Here is a 15,641-nt window from a genome sequence, read left to right as displayed (position 1 = left end):
GACGAGACCTTTATTTTTAAAGACTCCCATGGAACATTTCAAACAGCATGGATTTGTCTTGGTGCCCTTTGCCCAAATTAATAGATTTGGGCTGCGGACTTGGAGGATAGCTAAGGATTCAGGCCTACTTATCATCCACTGATATTTTACTATATCTATCTAATTTAGTCCAGATGCCTTAAGACTGACAACACATTGAGTAAATAATACTTAAATAAGAAAAACCACTAATTTTTAGACCTTCATCAGTTAAACATAGGAGAAATAGAGTTACAACAATATTATTTTAGAAATTAAAAATCAAGTACAGTGATCTAGAGAACAGATCAAATTGATCTAACATATTCATTGATTTTAAAATTTTTGCCTCTGTTTATCAGTCTGGGGTAGAATTGTGTTTTTGGTTCCAAATAGGTGTTCCAACCAAGAGCCTTTTGATGAGAAAATGGCACAGAGGAGTATAATAAAATCACGTGTGTGATTTTGAATTCTTCTCATGCTCTGAGAACAGGAATATCTTAAGCTTTGATAGAATGGTGCAATTTTATATTTTCCATTTGACTACTCTAAAAGGTTCATTGTCTTTTAATTAAACTACAGGGGGGAAGAGCAGAGATTAAAAGATGTAGTACTATAAAGGGGATGGCTTTTAGCTACAAGTACATGAGTGAAGACACCACAATAAAGCAAGATGGAGTGCAGCAACAAGTTTTGTGCCTTGAAGCTTCCTCTTGTCTGACTGTGGCAGTAATTTGGAGTTAATTTGTGCAGCTTCTCAATAAAAGACTTTGTGTTTTATATTCTTTGATTCTTCCTAGTATCTTTTCCCAGCTGTGGGTTTTTTTTGTTTTTGTTGTTCTCTCTCTCTCTCTCTCTCTTTTTTTTTTTTTTTTTTGGTGTTTTGAGAGGGCAACCTGTTAGTTCCCTTTATTTGTTGGTACTGAGATGATTTTTATTTCTCCAAATGAAACCTTATATAAAGTAAATATTTTTAAAAATTGTATTCTAGTTGCATTGGAGATGTACCTAAAGTATCCATGATGTATCTTAACCATCACTCCATGATGTGTTTTTGAAATACAGTATTAGAGCTCTCCCACTTGTCCTTTTATCTTCTTTCATGAGGTCCTGTGCAGCTTATACAACCAGATGTGATAATCAGGTAAAACAGTTAAGGTGAGAAGTTTGGACGAGGGTCGGGCATGGATATTTCCTATTTGTCACCTGCTTTTTACTTGAGGTAGTAGCACCTTCTTTGAATCTTCTACTTCTGTTCTTACTGATAAGTAGAAGTCCACTTTCTCCTGTAGTGATTTGTAGTTTTAGCATGGGGTGAATGTTTGGGTTTCTACATTTGGGAATACTACTGCCTGGTAGTTGTCTTATTTTCCTTTGTCTGCATGAAGATTTTTTTCTTTGTGTCTGTTTTTCTCCCTTTGCTTTCTACTCCCCGACATGTCCCCAAGTTCTTCAAGCCAATGAGGCTGTGGTGACACCTTCTGGGCAGTGATGGGAGTGAATTACAGCCATAAATTGCATGGTGGTGGTATGCTTACCAAAGATTTGGTTTATACTACCAAATTTAGTTTGCTTCGTCAAATGAACCCATGCAGCATTCTGCTTCTGCTCAGAGTTTCTAAAACTTGTTAAATATCGATATCATTTCTTATTAATGAGCAGAGATTCATAGTTAGCCAAGTAAAAAACCAATGGACCTGCCTGTTTAATCAATGTAAAGGATATGGGACTTGGTTGGGCCTGAAAATGAACGTCAGCAGAGGAAAAAATTAACAATTGCATGTTATTAGAGTATCAGCACCGCACCGTCCGCTATTGTTTTTTTGCCATGCTCTGATACAGCAGTATCTGGTTACATCCCAGTGCTTCAGAGCAGTGCGAAAATGTCCTACAAAAAAATCTCAGTAGAAACAGTGTCTTCTATCATGACCATCCACCATTGGGACCATGTAGGATGAAGGCTTCTCCAGAGCTATTCTTGTCCATCCATACCTCTCATCAGTTTTAAGAAACATGTAAGGAGTCTTCTAGGTAGCCTCTGTGGGAACTTGCTTTTTTCTGATGAGATTTCATTCCTACTTCAAAGTTAATTTAATTCTTGTATTAAAAGATTTTAAATAAATCTTTCTCATACACAGCATGAATACATTAAAAATTTATTATTACTAACATACTTATTTTTTTATTGACCTTTGTTTGGACAGTGAACATGATACAGCTGTAGTTTCTAATCACTAGGCAGTGCTAGCAAAACTTATGAAGTTTGTTATTAAATAATTTCAGAGATCTCAACAATCTTTACTATCTTCAATAACTGAAGAGCAAATGTAGAAGTATCAGGCAACAGAGGTGTGACTAGCTGTCAAAGTGGCTATGAAACTACTACCCATCTCTATAGCATTATCTTAGGGCAGTGTCAAATGGGAAAGCTCAAGACACTAAATTTAAGTGCGAGGACAACTGGTACAGTTGGATATGCAGCCTTTAAAATGGCACCGCATGGCTTATCTTAGCTCTTTGCATCATTGTTTGGTCAAATATTGCTTCCTCAGTATATAATGTATGCATTTATATTTGGTACAGAACCCAATATTTCTATTAGTACTATGTAATAAAATCAAGGCAAGCACACATTGCTTCTAATTTTGATTTGCAAACAGATGGTAGATGGCTGGAAAATAGACAGGAGCTATAAAAAAAACTGAGGAAAATGCTTTCATGAAGTTAATATAAAGCTAGTTTAAAATACTGAAAGTGTGAATGAGTAACAAAATATCATATAGTAACTGTGGAGATGATGGTTTTATTTGAGGTGGGAGGAGGGAGGAGAAAGCTAGAAGGAAGCAAAAACACAATTTGGCCTAAAATTGAATTTCTCTGATAAGGCATTTCAGAAGCGGCTTGTCTTATTCACTCAGCAGCAAAATAATCATATGCGCTTTAATAATCTTTATTTTACAGGAGTGTGTTGCCAGGGTAACGGAATGTAAGCAGGGGAACAGCACCTTGCAGATCACAAAGGCAAATCTGTGGAAAGAAATTTCACTGAGTTTCTCTTTTCCTCACCAGTGTAATAATGACTCTTATTTTTCCTACACTATTTAATAATCTCACATAAACATTTTTTCCTTTTCCCTTTTCTGTATCTGTTTAGACACAGACAATAGCATATATCTGGAACTGCCAAGATCAGTGGGCTAAGCAAAAAAACAGATGTTATATCTTTAGCATTTTTATATAATTACTTTTTATTGCTGTCTTACCCTATCTCCATCCCTCCCAACCTTATTGTTATTTCCTTCTCTCTGTAAGCCTGATGATAGTATTCCAAGTAAAGGGGACTTGGGGTGGGAGTTGGTATTTGGCTACATTAATCAAAATTTATTAGCTAAGCTTGCCTGCATGAAGATTCTAAAGAGGCAGGGATTCCACCTGAAACATCTATCTTTTGTAAGGGGGTAAATTGAATTATAGCAAATAGAGTGACAGGCATTCAGGCAAAACTGCAAAAATAATGTTTTCTTTACACTCATACACACACACACAAACATATATGCACACACATACATATACAGGGGAGGAAAGAAGCAGTGTTAGGTTCCTTCAGCTTTCCATTAGGGACTGGAACCTCAATTCATTCTAAGAAATTGGCTGATTTGAAATTAACAAAATCAAAGTTTTCAATGCATTTTCAAAAGAGAAAAATAGCAGTAAGAATATATCTACTGATCATTTAATTAGATCAAATGTTTGACAAATATATGGCTTATAAATGTCTGCCTGTCATTCTTTGCCAAAGCCATAGTAAATGTAGAAGCAAAGTAATATTGGGTTGTGAGACTGGCAAAAAAAAAAAATGAATAAAAATAAATAAGAGCCTTCAGGAAACTAGGTATGAAAAGCTATATTCAAATCATGATTAAAGGTTTGACTTTGGCCAAGAATTTCAAGTTGATGCTGCCTCTTAGTTTTAACACACCTACTGTGTGCCCGAGTTGTATTTTTCACAATTCTTTCTCTATGTCTAAAGAACAATCAAGCAGCCAAAAACAGGTGCTCAAAAACTAGTTTCTGGATGGACTTCGTTGAAATTATACTCTGCTGGGTTTTGGTGAAATTTACTAAAGTGTAGTTTTAATTATTTTTATTATTTTTTCCTAGAGATTATTCTTTCATCCTGGATAAATTTGAACAAATACTTAAAATTTTAAAAGGCCAAAGTCTCATTAAAATGGCAAATTATAGGGAAAGCATTCCATAGAGGTCTGGCTAGTGTACATTAGTTGTTCAGAAAAATGGAAAAGGGTCATGTTGAAATAGTAAGATTTCTGATGTTCCAGAAAGAATTTTTAAACCCAAATACTGCAATAGTCAAAAGTTTCATTCTCATCAAGTACCACTGAAAATTCTTAAAAATTTTGGAACTTAACCAAGTTCTTTTGAAATTGTTTCTCTTTATGATAAAAGGGTTGACTTAAACTCAGCTCCTCATTATTCATTCTATAGAGTCAACTCATTGGGGGCTTTCCTAGAGCCAGTATCTTCTTCACTATAAAATTTCTATTTGACATCTTTAATGTTAATTGTTTCTTAAGAGCTTATAAGTTCCCTAAGCTAACATAGCCAAGAGAGAAGACATTTTTCTTTCGTTGGGCTTTTATTTATGTCTTAGATGGAATGTTCTGTGGAAATAAGGTTAGCAGTTTTGGGCACAGAGTAGCATGTCTATTTTCTTAGGATTTGAGCCATAATTTATCCTTGGAGCATGAAAATCACCAATAACTCCTCATTTTTATTTAATTGTTATGAGGATAAGCATATGGTTGGCAAATGAGAACACGGTGGTAAGTAAATACTGTTCCTTTGGTGATCTCACTTCAGCTATAAACATTTTCAAATCATCTGCTAGCATTTGCTGTTCTTTATTTGATGAAAAAAAAATTTTTTCCCTCAACTCCTAAATTTGGTGCAGTTTTAGAGCCATGTGTAACAGTATCTTAAAATGGGGCTCTCCCTGTTTGTCTTAGCTGAAGCCCTAAGAGAAAAGATTTCACCCTCCAGTTTATACATGAAGAGGAGAGAGAAAACCAGTTACATGATTCTTAAGGTAGTTAACCATGTCAAAGATATAAACAAACTGGGAAGCTGGAAATTAAGGAAAAGAAGATTTTTGGAGAGAGTTGGTATGCTGAGTGTCCCATCATACCTCCAAAGGGAAGGAGTAAGGATACATCTCCCTTCATTAAGAGAGAGGCTTGAAGGAGATGACTTGGAAAGCTTAATAACTGACCCCTGCCACTTAAGAACTGCTTCTGACGCATGCTTGAAAAATCTAGAGCTTGAGATTGATTGGCAGCTGCTTTGAAGATATTGTGATGAAGAAGCTGTGTTAGGTGACCTACATTCTCAGAGTTTTTTGGAGCAAATGTTGCTTAAGTTTATGGCATGGGTTAAAGGTAGGCATATGCACAAGAGAGATGATGTAAGGTTGTCTTAGACTCACAGACTTCCTAGAGGGACCCAGTGATCTGAATGGTGAAGTGAACTGCCATCTTTTCAGGAGTAGTGAGCAGAAAGAGAGCCCCACCTAAATCAAAGGATCTGCAAGTGAGAGTCAAGGCACCCTCTTTCCCACTGCAAGTGGCCAACCTATAGCAGGACTGAACTGGGAAACTAATCATATTTTTGGAAATTTAAAGTTTTTATTACTAGACAAGATGTATTGTTGAGTATTTTGAGTACTTATAAATGAACAGAAACATGAAATCTGACCTAAATTTCATGCATAGGCCTGGAAAGCCCCATAAAATAAATGTCAAACTGACAGACAATAAAAAAAGTCTATTATTATACTTGCTCAACTTAATGATTTTACGTGTGTGTGTATGAAAGGCAAAATGGTGATCTTGAAAAAACAGAAGAGTTGCATGTTGGGAAATCATATTATCCATGATCCCTAGCTTATTATCTCTATCTTTGGAGACAATATTTCTACCCATTCTACTTGGTTCTATCCATACTTCAGTAGAAGGTACCAAAGTCAAGCGAACAAGAATAGTAGGCAGGAAGATTTTTGACAGATTGTTTTATCTGTTACTTTATCTCTTTTCAAAAGCCCTTTTACAGCTTTTCTTGATTTAATATTTTGCCATGTCTTTCTTCTTTTGTCCAGAGCTCAAGTAGAGGTGTTAAAATCAAGGAACCTTGATCAACCTACAAATTGAATCACACATTACTAAACATCTGAAAGTTAATGGTAGTAACTTTAGAAGGATATGCTCAGGTTCCTAATGTAATATAATGGATTAAATAATAAAAAAAATAGATACTGTAAGTTAAAGCAATGTTTTCTAAAGTTTGGTACGCTAATCTTTAATAAAATTTAAATATATAAGAAGAATTTTTAAACCATTGTCCAAATGTACATTTTTTTAAAGATTTTATTTATTTATTTGAGAGAGAGAGCACAAGGGGGGGAGGGTCAGAGGGAGAAGCAGACTCCCCGCTAAGCGGGGAGTCCGATGTGGGACTCGATCCCGGGACTCCAGGATCATGACCCGAGCCGAAGGTAGCCGCTCAACCAACTGAGCCACCCAGGTGCCCTCCAAATGTATATTATTATCATTGCTTCCAGTTTAGTTTTCTGGGGACACTTTGGCATCTGAGTTTTATGGGGCTTGACTGGGCTATAGCTATACTGATACCTTTCACTGAATTACTCTGTAATGTTGGGCCTCCTTAGAATGAGGAGAGGTAATGACAGGGAAGAATGGATAGAAAGTGAGATGGTAGGAGACAGATGTTAGGAAAAAATAGTAATAAAGTGAAAACAACATAGAACTTGTTGGAGAGTATGCGGTAGAAAAACTGGAAATCAGTGCTGATGATGTGGGCATGAACAAAAGCAGAAATGATGTGACTTACCTACCTTCATTAGTTAGGTCTCATCAAAGCCCCTTAGGGTGATCCCATAGTGCCCTCTACAAAAAATATTCTTGTCTTTTGACCTTAACAGGAATTGTGTATCTTAATTCACACTAAGAAATCAACATTTTCTAAAGTCTCTCTCTCACACACACATATACATACACACATGCAAACTTATGGGGGCAAAATCCAATTTTTAAATATAGTTCATTTCAAAGCTCTTATACTACATAATTTTTTTTCTTTCAAGATTTTATTCAAATTCAAGTTAGTTAATTAACATATAGTGTAGTATTAGTTTCAGGGGTAGAACTTAGTGATTCATCAGTTGCATGTAACACCCACTGCTCATTATAACAAGTGACCTCCTTAATGCCCATCACCCATTTACCCCATGCCCCCGCCAGCCTCCCTTCCAGCAACCCTCAGTTTGTTCCTTATAGTTAAGAGTTTTTTATGGTTTGCCTCCTAAATAAATACTTCTTCTTATTTGAATGAGATTTCATTTATCATTTGCAAAGTGATTTATATTACAATATGTAAATATCAGTGGTTTTTTTCCTCAGAAGTTCATTTGTTGTATATACAAGTGTGTTGTATACAAATATTTGTATTTATTCTAAAATTTAGTTGGTGCAGACATTACTAAAAATCATCCTTGAAATATATAATTAAGGAAATTGACTAAATATTAAACACTGGTAGCTGTGCTCATAATTTTATCACAGTGAAGCATACCACAAAGGATGTCTGACTAGTTCTAGCCTCAGCTCCACCACTTAATCCTGAGACTTTGGGGCAGTCACTTACCTTTCTGAGTGTCTTCTGTATCTCACCTGTAAAATAGAAATAGTAATTCTTCCCCTGCTTAAATGATAGAGTTATTGAAAAGATCAAGATAGGGAAATATATAAAGGGCACTATACATCCATATAGATATTTCTTTATACATATGATATTCTTTTTCATTATTATGATTTTAAATACACAAAAGTATCTAGTTGTGCTTCTTCCTTCCCACTTTTGAAAATTGTTTGTTGAGTGGAGATACATTTTCAGCCAATAAGAAGATTTATCAGATATCACAAATAAAGGCAAGTCTGAATTTGAGAGGGAAACAGGAATTTCAATAGTTTTCATTCATTCAAGAAAATGGAGTCAGAGTTGTTAGAATAGGGACATAGGAAAGAAGGAGTGTTATTTTGAAGAATGCTGCAAGAACTATGAAGAGCTTTCCTGAATATTCTGTTTAGACATCTTAACCTGCATTTTGGCTTTTGAATAACAGACCTTCCATCTCAGTAGGAGAATAAATTAAAATCCTTTAAAAAAACAAAAACAAATGGACTACACTTTCTTCTTATAGAGCCCACACACATCCATAGAAGTCTGTTAAAATAAAGAGGATATATCATCTCTGACTAGAAGTGAGGATAATTCATCACAGATAAAATATGCAAACTCTTAAAAGCAAGTTTGGGGCTAGGACTAAGCTTGAAACTTAGTTCATGTAGTTCAGTGGAAATAATGAATTAAATAAAAAATGGAAATAATTTTTAGAAATAGTATAATATTAACCCTGAGAATCCCTCCCTCCCTCCCCCTACTACCTTGAGTCCCAAGTGATTGAACATATTTGAGTAATTTGATGTTAGTTAACTGATGAGCAGCTTATCTATCCTCTTGGTTACAGTTTCAGCACAGTGTAATATGTGATAGCCAAAATATGTTAAACCTTCCAAATAGAGCACAAATCAGAAACAGGGATATGTGACTTCTTGAGACAACAACAAGCATCTGTCCACTTTCCAATTTTAAGAATCATAAACCAAGAATTTTGATGTGAACTTAGAAAACAAGACAAGGACCATCTGATATCTATGCTTATTTTATAAACAAAATTTCTTATAAAAATTTTTATTTCCTTAGCGTATACCCTATTTATAATGCTCCTCCCCTCACTGGAAAATAACATAGGCTTATAGGACTTTTTTCCCCCACAAATTAACTTAGGGCATGTATGTACAGGTCAATGAGGTAAACCTGATAAATAATCCTCTTCAGATTTTAAAAACTATTTCATCATTAATATTAATTAATACTTTATCTTCTTTGTGAATGATTTAGCAAGCATTTTCCAAAGGATAAGACAAATATGTTCCATGAACAAGACGTTGCAACTTGGTAAATTATTTTTGTGTTTCATTTAGATAAGAGAAACTCCCATTGTTTTATGTCTTCAGCTTGAATTCATATTTCTCTAGTTTTGATTTATTTTGTAGGAGGATATATCATGGACTGAGAGAAAAGCAAATTTTTACTTTATTAATATGATTACACCAACCTTTATGATATAAACCATCTACTAATTTTAGAGGTGATTGAGATATTAGTAAGATTGTAATTTTAAGTCTGGGTTGCAGTTCAGCTCTCTAGTCCTCAATATACTAGGCCACATACACTGGTAATTGTGGTTTTCTGTGGCTATTGTGTTTGAAATGGTTGCTGACTTATGTAGGCTCTCCTGTAGTTTGAGGGTTGATTTTGGCATGACCTACTTCAATATAATTCCCATTAGTAACTCCACTGAAGTGTTAAGTGATAAATCCTTTGAAATTTTTTCTTTGGGTAATCCAACTTAACTATATTATGAAAATAGAAATAGTTCTCTAAGGTGGCAAGAGGGGTGTGTAGGTGTGTGTGTGTGTGTGTGTGTGTTAGCCTTTAGTCTTTTAAAGAGCAGATAATTTGGGCTTCCTTTTGTCGCTAGGAATGTTAAAGCTGTAGTTGACATTTTCCTATGTAAAGTAAGGATTTGTGAGAATGCTTTTTCATTTTAGGCCATGTATATAAAATTCACATATCACAAGACTTAAAAGAAATGATCCAATTTCTTACTCTAAAGCAGAGTAATAACACATCTTTATTTCTCCACAAAGTATCATGATAAGGGTGATATACTCCAATTGTGATAAATCATCTGTCTTTAAAGTTTAAGTGTATTTACACCTAAATTTTGAGATAGTGGGACTCGTTTGCAAATATTATAAGTGATTGGCTAACATGTGCCCCATTGAAAGCGGAGATAACTATAGCTAGTTACAGACTGCCAAACCTAGGGAAGTTTTATAGATTGTTATAGCTGAGAAGGAATATAAAGAAGGAACACTAACAAAATTGTACAAAGGAAATGGATTCTCACCATTATAACCAACTGTTTGTTTCTCCTGCCTTCTCTTCTCCACCTCTCTATTTCCATGTACATGTTTCCATTTTGGGAGAAGGATGAATATTTTTATGGTTTTTTTCTCTAATCAAGCTCCATTTTCTAGTAAGTGAACAATGAGATGACAACATAGTTGTACTAACATAGTCTTACATGCTGAAGATTCTTTAGCTGTCATGACTATAGAGGGTATGCTTTTTTCTTTTTTTAAATTTCCTTTAGCTGGGGAAGAATTAACTCATAATTTACCTTAGTTTTCACAAGGAAAGGTAAAAGTTGTTTTTATTTAAATAAGCCATCATATTTTCAACAGCTTAAATTAGATGATTTACTTTTTCCCATCATGGTAACCCAGATTCTTACATCTTTTGAAATGGAAACTGTCCTAACCCCATAACCTCAACATCACTGTGAGTAAAACTCTTTCTAATTATATGACTGTATAGTGTGCACGTTAGCAATGCTAATCAGCTTACTGTGGTGGATTTCTATCTTCAGTATTGATGTTCATAGAATGTCCATTGACATAATTGCAGCTCTGTACGTGCCTAGAAGCTAGTGTATTTAAAACCACAAGTCTGAAATTCATAGTGCATACCATAGTATGTGGAAAAGATTTTAAACCATGTATAATTTTAGGTCACTAACTTGAGTTTCCAACTCATTTTATTCATCCAAAATGTTTGTGGTACTTAATGCTATATTACACTGAATCTATTGCTAAAAAAATAAAAATTTATAAAAGACTTGATCTCACTTGATTTGCTGTATTTTGTTGCTTTTCTGATTGAAAGGTAACCATCTCTTCTGGGAGAAGGTTTCTTCATCTATATTAAAGAATACCTGGGGGCACCTGGGTGGCTCAGTCGTTAAGCATCTGCCTTCGGCTCAGGTCATGATCCCAGGGTCCTGGGATTGAGCCCCACATCGGGCTTCCTGCTCCACGGGAAGCCTGCTTCTCCCTCTCCCACTCCCCCTGCTTGTGTTCCCTCTCTCACTATGTCTCTCTCTCTCTCTCTCTGTCAAATAAATAAATAAATAAATCTTAAAAAAAAAATACCTGATGATTTCTAGAATTCATTTTTGAAAAGCCTGTGTGAGATCATGATTGTCACAAATGAATAATTATTAAATGTCTTTTGGGTTCTTTATGTTATACTAGGTTTTGCAAAGATTCCACTGAAGATAGATAATGGTACGTAACATTGATGGTGGGCTAGGTGTAAAAGAAGATTCATGTGAATATAATTTTATAAATATATACATATGAAGAAAATTATGACATAATAGGGTTGTATGTGTGTACTTTAGCAAATATGTGATATACTTTAGTGCATGTGAACAAGAAAGAAATATGAAAAAGATGTATATGTAGCAATTTTCATATTTACTTCTGGAAACTCAAATCCTTAAATAAAATCTTCCTCAAGTTAATGAGTTATCAAGAATAAAGCAGAATATAATAGCAAATGATTAAGAATCATCTTATGTGCTACACACATTTGACACTTCCTTCTTTAATGGAAAATGTAGTTAAATATAGCTGTTGAAAAGAATTTAAGATGTTAAAAATGATAAAAATAAGATTTTTGCAAGTCCATTGGCCATAAAATGACATAAGAGTTTCATGTTAAAAAGATGACTGGCAAATCCATACAGGCAAATAGAAAAAAACTGAAGGGAAGATTATCATGACTACTATAGTACTCAATGTGAGAAAATTATACTAACCTAAATGGAGTCCCTAAAACATAAATTCACAAATTTATTAGAGAGATTGTAGAAATAAAAGATTGAGAAAAAGAATGAACGAAAGGAATGCTGATAAAAAATATTCATTCAAGCAGTCATTCCATACATTTATTATGTACCACTCTTTGCCCCCCCCCCCCAATACTGTGCTAGGGGATATATGAAGAATAAAAAGATTTATAAGAGAATTTCTGGACAGGCAACCTAGAATTAACTTGAAAACTCTCCCACTACTAAACATCCAGAAATGGTAAATAAAATGCAATAGATTTCCTTTTGAATGTATAGCTTTGCTTGTGAGAAAGTAAGGAAAATCCTTAAGACCTAAAAATGGAGAGGGCTTAAAATATGGAGTTGTAAGCATGAGGAGTGACATGGGCTACCCTGGGAATGGTAGATATATGGGAATGGGTGGGGGAATATCCTGGCCCAAGGTTATACATTTAATAGCAAATCAAAATGAGGAGACACAATATTTGGGGCCTACATAATGAAGGGAGTTAGTTAGAACTGAACATCAGCTTGCAGGAACCCTAGGAGTTTAATCAAAGAACTGATATTAAAAAAAAATCTAGCATAGGCAGAATGCAGGAAGATTTTTTTTCTTCACCTGGGCTCTGTGTCTAAAGGGAAAAAAAGGTTTCCCTGAGAATTTCTAACCATAGGCATACCATTTTTTAGGTTTGAGGTTTAAATTTATACTCCTTACACTCCATATGCTGAGAAAGCAACATAAAAGTAGTAACCGAACATGAATATTCCCAAGGTGCCTTACAAGAAACTAAAATAAAAGCCATTCTAGAAGGATGCACCTTCAACCCAGGCTCTATTATATTTTCCCAGAAAATTGCTCTGTTAACATGGACTCATTTTCCAAAAGGTACAAAATATGCAAGGAAACTGCCAGTGTGAACAAGGGTCATTAGGATTAATGACACCAGAATTAGCCTTTATCAACTTCAGAAAATTGAATAGAGAATGTAAATAGAAAACTATAGAATATTTTCAACAAAACACCAAAACATAAAAGCAGAATACCTAAAAATGAAAAATTTGGCCAGCTAAGAGAGAATTAACAATCAGAAGATAGAGCTGAGGAAATTACCCTAGAAGAAGTGCAGAGTTATACAGGTAGAACCTGTGAAGTGGAGTTTCAGATATGGCAAATAAAATGAGAAGATCCAACATACATATAATAGGAGTTCCAGAAGGAGACCATGGAAGAATGAAGGGGAGATAATAATATTTGATGAAGAAGTTTTCCCAACAGTTAAGCACCTAAATTTCTGTATGAAATACTTTTTAAGTATCTATAATGGCTTCTCTTTTCCTGACTGATCCATGATTGTTACATAATGACATCTAAGCTATTATTTAAGAATGAGAGCATAATAAAGCCATTTTAAAAACAAGTGAAAGATTTCGCTCACTTATAGACACTCTATAAGAATTACTAAAGAATATTTCCTGTAATAAGATAATGAGCCAAGAAGGAAGAAGGGATTAGGCTGAGTGGAAAAAGCCAATCTCAAAAGGTCATATAAGGTGTGATTCCACTTATAGACCATCTTCAAAATTACAAGATTATAGTAAAGGAGAGCATATTTATGGTTGCCAGGGGGTAAGAATTGTAGATGGGGAGGAGCAATGAGGGGTGAATGTAAAGCACGAGAGAGAACTTGGTGATGAAACACTGTGTCTTGATTGCAGGGGTGGTTACCTGAATCTACACATGATAAAATGACACAGAACTATACACACATATTGTACCAGTGCAAATTTTCTGGTTTTGGTATTTCTGCCATAGTTATTTTAAGATGTAACCATTGGGAGAAACTGAAGAAAACATGGGACCTCCCTATATTATCTTTGCAACTTCTTTGAGTCTATGACTTCCAAAAGAGGGAAAAAAGTTTTTTAAAAATGAAAAATAAGGGAGCTCTTTCGCCATGGCAGCTGGGCCGATCTCCGAGGGAACCAGGATGCCACTGTCTACGTCAGGGGCCTGGACGAGAAGGTTAGCGAACCACTGCTGTGGGAGCTGTTTCTCCAGGCAGGGCCAGTAGTCAACACCCACATGCCAAAGGATAGAGTCACAGGTCAGCACCAAGGCTATGGCTTTGTGGAATTCTTGAGTGAGGAAGATGCTGACTATGCCATTAAGATCATGAACATGATCAAACTCTATGGGAAACCAATACGGGTGAACAAAGCATCAGCTCACAACAAGAACCTGGACGTGGGGGCCAACATTTTCATTGGCAATCTAGACCCGGAGATTGATGAGAAGCTGCTTTATGATACTTTCAGCGCCTGTGGGGTCATCTTACAAACCCCGAAGATTATGCGGGACCCTGACACAGGCAACTCCAAAGGTTATGCCTTTATTAATTTTGCTTCCTTTGATGCTTCGGATGCAGCTATTGAGGCCATGAATGGGCAGTATCTCTGTAACCGCCCTATCACTGTGTCCTATGCCTTCAAGAAGGACTCCAAGGGTGAGCGCCATGGCTCAGCAGCTGAACGACTTCTGGCAGCCCAGAACCCACTCTCCCAGGCCGACCACCCTCATCAACTGTTTGCAGATGCACCCCCTCCACCCTCAGCCCCCAATCCTGTGGTATCATCATTGGGGTCCGGGCTTCCTCCACCAGGCATGCCTCCTCCTGGGTCCTTCCTACCCCCAGTGCCGCCTCCTGGAGCCCTTCCACCTGGGATACCCCCAGCTATGCCCCCACCACATATGCCTCCTGGGGCTGGAGGACATGGCCCACCATCAGCAGGAACCCCAGGGGCTGGACATCCTGGACATGGACACTCACATCCTCACCCATTCCCACCGGGTGGGATGCCCCATCCAGGGATGTCTCAGATGCAGTTGGCCCACCATGGCCCTCATGGCTTAGGACACCCCCATGCTGGGCCCCCAGGCTCTAGGGGGCAGCCACCACCCCAACCACCACCCAGAATGCCTCATCCTGGACCTCCTCCGATGGGCATGCCCCCTCGAGGGCCTCCATTTGGATCTCCCATGGGTCACCCAGGTCCTATGCCTCCACATGGGATGCGTGGACCTCCTCCACTGATGCCTCCTCATGGATACACTGGGCCTCCACGACCCCCACCCTATGGCTACCAGCGGCGGCCCCTCCCTCCATCCCATCCCACCCCCTGGCCTCCAGTTCCCCCTCGTGGCCCACTTCGAGGCCCTCTTCCTCAGTAATTTCTCATTCTCTTGCCTCCTGTTCTATCTTCCCGATATTTTTTCAATTCCTTGGACCAGTCAGAGTTGCTGTAGCTCCCTATGGCTAAGGCACTAATCCCTCAGGCCTTTTTTTTTTTCCCCTTACGTGTAATATTTTCCACAGGAGGTTTTATTTTTTTTCTATGTTGGTCCTAAGTGTTTTGCAAATGCACAGAGAAAATAAAGCTAAACTTGTTTAAAAAAAAAGGAAAAATAAGAGTGAAACTGAAATACTGGACAATAATGTCATATAAGAATGAAGAAAATTTTGCCTTAGAGCGCTAAATTCCTTGTATTATTTGAGAAGAAAATATATTGATTGCTATTAGATCTTAATATCCATTTTCTATAGTAAAAGCTTAGATGTATCCATTAAAAATATAAAATTATGATATGTTATCTCCAAACATATAAAGAAAGGAAAAAGGGCAGAGTAAATAAAACTTAGGAGATGAATTTTATTTCTGGCAGTGT

General features: G+C 36.5%; 1 pseudogene across 1 annotated transcript; it reads left to right on the top strand.

The window, feature by feature from the left end:
• The first annotated feature begins 13,872 nt into the window (after positions 1 to 13,872).
• LOC113936693 lies at positions 13,873 to 15,146 on the top strand (annotated as a pseudogene). Its single transcript, XR_004819781.1, has one exon. The product of XR_004819781.1 is annotated as a splicing factor 3B subunit 4-like (transcript).
• Positions 15,147 to 15,641: the final 495 nt, after the last annotated feature.

Source organism: Zalophus californianus, chromosome 17, assembly GCF_009762305.2.
Source record: "Zalophus californianus isolate mZalCal1 chromosome 17, mZalCal1.pri.v2, whole genome shotgun sequence".
NCBI classification, from domain to species: Eukaryota; Metazoa; Chordata; class Mammalia; order Carnivora; family Otariidae; genus Zalophus; species Zalophus californianus.
This window is presented reverse-complemented; position numbering and strand designations above follow the sequence as displayed.